General features: G+C 46.8%; 1 protein-coding gene across 1 annotated transcript in view; it reads right to left on the bottom strand.

The window, feature by feature from the left end:
• NR1D2 (nuclear receptor subfamily 1 group D member 2) overlaps positions 1 to 146 on the bottom strand; it is a 22768-nt gene extending 22622 nt beyond the window's left edge. Inside the window, exon 1 of the mRNA XM_025201012.1 lies at positions 2 to 146. The gene's annotated coding sequence lies outside the window, so the exon portion shown is untranslated. The remainder of the gene's footprint in view (position 1) is intronic.
• Positions 147 to 4138: the final 3992 nt, after the last annotated feature.

The raw sequence follows: 4138 nt of genomic DNA, 5'->3' as shown, positions 1-4138 counted from the left end.
TGCGCTGACTTCCATGGCGCCGCCACCGCCCTCACCGCGGCGGGCTGAGCTGGCTCCCGGCTGCGCCGCTGCTGCCCTTCACAACAAAAGCGAGCGAGACTCGCGGAGTGCGGCACGGACCATGTGACTCCCCCCGGCCGCTCCCGCCCCTGCTTCCCGGCGGGCTCCTCCCCGGCCCGGCCCCTTCACCCAGTGACACACTTTCTTGCCATGCGGAAAGCGGGCGCGCGCGTGCGGCTGTACGTGCCGGGGGGCTCTCGGGCACCGCAGCCTCCCCTCTCCCCCCGAGCCCGGCCTGCTTTCCTGCCCTTTCAGCCTGGCCCGCTCCCGCCCACCCCAGCCCTGCGCATGTTTGCGGGTGGGAAGCCCAGGGCTGCAAGGAGCCTCCAGGGTCTCTCAGTCCAGCCCCCAGCGCTGTTTGCTCCCAAACCACCCCAGGCGAATAGAGACACAGAGAAGTAGAGCTGGAAGGGCTCTTCAGAGGTCATATAGTCCAGTGGGTCTCAACTTTTTTTTGGTGCCAGGATCCATTTGTAAACAGCAATGGTCAGTCTTTGCCCAGTGCCCCTTACTCCCCACCCACCTACCCAGTGTGTGGGGTTGGGGGTAGGTATGCCCCCCCACCACAAGAGCCCCTCACAGGCTGGAACTCTGCCAGCCTGCAAGGGAAAAGCCACCGTTTCCCGTGTGTTTCTTCTTTAAACGTTTTTAACGTTTGCTTGTGACCCTGTCGTATACTTTTGCGACCCACTTCTGGGCCGCGACCCATGGGTTGAGGAACGCTGATCTAGTCCAACCCCTTGCCTGAGGCAGGATCATCCCTATCCAAGCCACCCCATAAAACCATAATCTGAGCTCTGCATAAGACTTACCCTCAACCCAGACACAACAGAGACCTAACACCCTAGCACTGCAAGTGTCGGGCAAAGGAGATGCTACTGCTGCTCTGTGTAATGTGTTCCCCCCTGTCCTGCTGATCTGACAAAGAGGAAGGGGTGCTTCTCCAGAGATTTGGGTCTCAACCTGCTTTGCTGTCTTTATCAGGCACTTTTTAAATACATTGTCCCATGTGAGAACCGGGGGCAAAGAGGAGACCCCCGCACTGAAGAGTTCAGGCAGCAGGGAATGGAGAGGAGTGGAAAACAGTTTGGGAGGATAACCACCTTGGACAGTAGACACAGAGCACTGGCTTTCCTGCCCTTCCTCACGGCAATGGTGAATTGAACTGGTGTTTCATGTCAGTTTTCCTTTTGATACAGTAAAAAAATTAAAATCTCACCTTTAAAGAAATCGAATCTATAATAGAAAAAAATCTCAAGTTGCTTCACTTGAAAGAGCAGGAAAACATGTCAAGGATTAAAATAATAGTAAAGGCAAGGATTACAAGCTAAATTGGCTCTTCCCTCTTGTCTGAGTCAGTCCATCAGATTAGAGCCCTGACCCACACCTTTGCAAGGATTTCCGATATTGTCTGCTCTCCATCAGAGCATGCTGATGTTGCAACTAGTATTGCAATCCTCTACCTCATCTGTAATGCAGGACGTGGCCACAGAGAAGTGCCTCAGGCATGATGATTGCACTTTTAAGCAACTATCATCTGCCACCATGTCCCTGTGCCAGTGCCACGCTATAGCGTAGACAGGAAATGTAAGCATTAATTGGAAGAGTGCGTTTAATTCCTTCGCTTCTAGTCTTACCATCATCATCCGCATGAACAATACATGCCCCTGGAGGCTGGGGGGCATGGCAACTGCCCGCAGGCGGTGGTGGCAATGGTGGGGGTGTGGCAGTGGTGAGCAGGGAGCTCCTGCAGGCAGCTGCGGCGGTGTTGGTGGCGGGGGGCTGGCGGGCAGCGACTGCCCACAGGAGCCACCGGCAGTGTTGGCAGCGCTTCTTTCAGGGGTGCACTGCCAATCTCGGAGTGCACGTGCACCCGCATGCACCCCCTACGCATCACCAATGATTATCTGATAATGTTGATAGCTCAGGGCACAAGTTTTCTTTCACCAATTCATTCATTCACTCACTACGTGTCAAGGGAATAAGAACAGTTTTCCCTGTTAGAAATGTAACCAGCTACTTACTCCCAAGTAAATCCACTTACTTTTCTCCCCAGACAACCCATTCTCTTCATCACCTCTGTTCCACTTCAGGAATGTGCACCCCCTGAGGCTTCTTTATACTATATGTGGGAGTAGGGACTGGCGGGCAGTAGGTATTATAATCAGTTTAGACCTGGATTGTTTCCCTCTGTGGACCCTAGGACTCAAAAAAGACAAAACACAAAACAAAAAACCCAAGAAAAGTATTAAAGGAAAAAAGCACCTGTATAAATGCCCCATCCTTCTTGCATACTATAGATGCAAAGCATGTAAGTAAAAAGAACCTACAATTTGCCACAAGCAAAGAACAAGAGAAACCATGTCTTGGCTGTGGTAGAAATTTGTAGCTCAAATATTCTTAGGTGATTTTAGAAAGTAGGCCATGCTCCATACTACAAAAAAAAAGGTCCTTGGCAATCTAACCCAAGGGAAATTTCCCTCCTGACCCTGGATCTGGCGATTGCTTTGACCCTGAGCATGTGAGCAATATCTAGCAGTCAGACATGTAAAAGATTTCTCAAAGCTATTTGGGAGCAACAGTGTAAACACGCCAAACTCCAATTTCTAGCCATGTCAAGCACCAATGCTTCTAAGAAAGGCAAATAAAACAAAACAACCCCCCAAAAGCCATTGCATTCAGAAAGGAAAAGCATTATGTCATGGCCCCAGTAGACAATCAGCAGAAGCCATGAAACAGAATTACCAGACACCTCTCATGTATGCAGGCAACCTATATAAGAAGTCAAATTTCCTTCTAACCCCTTCATGAGGATACCAAACACACAGTGCCACATAGCACATGCACTCTGAGTGCTGGTATTACTTCAAGAACATCTCTTTCCAGTCATATTGTCCCTTTCATAAACTTGTCAAGCTCTATATCAAAGTAATTTAGATTCCTTCCACCCCCCGACTACTTTGTTCAAAAGATCACTCCAGAACTTACTCCTCTAATGGTTAGAAATCTTATTCTAATTTCCAGTTTAAATTCTTTCATGTTCAATTTGATATTGAGCTAATAGCTCTTCCCCTTCCCTAACAGGCACCTCAGAATGTATTTATATAGAGTAATCAGATCCCTTCTTAACCTTCATTTTGCTAAGTTAAACAAGCCAAGCACTCTTAATTTCCATCATAAAATAAATTCTTCATTACTTTAATCACCCTAATAGACCTGTTCCAATTTAAATTCATCTTTAATATAGGTGATCAGAACTATACCTGCTTTTACACATGGGTCTGACCTGGGCCTCATACAATGGTGCTAAAACTACTAATTCTACTGAGAACATCCTGGAATCATATTAACCTTTTCCACAGACACAGCCACACTGGATGACCACAGCCACACAGAAGCCATGAATAACTAGTATACCCAGATCCCTCTCTTCCTCCATTACCTCCAAACTACAAGCCCCAATTTTATAGCAAAAGTTATTAGTCCATAATTACAACTTTTTATTATTTAATTTATAGTTTTTTACTATATTATACATCTATTAATATATAACATGTATTACTACTAATACATACTATATATATGAAATGTACAATATGTTACTATATAGTTTCTATTACTCCATACTATTACTGACTGAAGTCAGACCACAATCACTGAGCTCCAGTAAGCTGATGATGCTGTAGTATGTGCTCACTTGGAAGCAGACCGTCAGGCAATCATCAGTGTCTTTACCAAGGCATACAAGAAAATAGGACTGACGTTTAACATTCAGAAGATTAAGGTCCTCCACCAACAAGCTCTTCCCCAGCTCCGGTAATCCAGATCTAGTGAGACTCTGGAGAATGTTGAGTATTTCCCATACGTCGGAAGCCATTTCACAGAAGGCTGACATTGACGAAGAAATCCAAAATTGCCTCAAATGTGCAAGTGCAGCCTTTGGACACCTGAAGAAACAGATGTTCAAAGATTGTGACATCAGATCCAAAACCAAGCTCTCGATTTATCAAGCAGCCATGATCCCTACCTTGCTGTATGGAGATGAGACATGGACAATGCACAGGAGACATCTAAAGTT

The sequence above is a fragment of the Alligator sinensis genome, unplaced genomic scaffold (assembly GCF_000455745.1).
Source record: "Alligator sinensis unplaced genomic scaffold, ASM45574v1 scaffold299_1, whole genome shotgun sequence".
NCBI lineage: Eukaryota > Metazoa > Chordata > Crocodylia > Alligatoridae > Alligator > Alligator sinensis.
The sequence above is the reverse complement of the archived record's forward strand: the minus strand, read 5'-3'. Positions and strand labels throughout refer to the sequence as shown.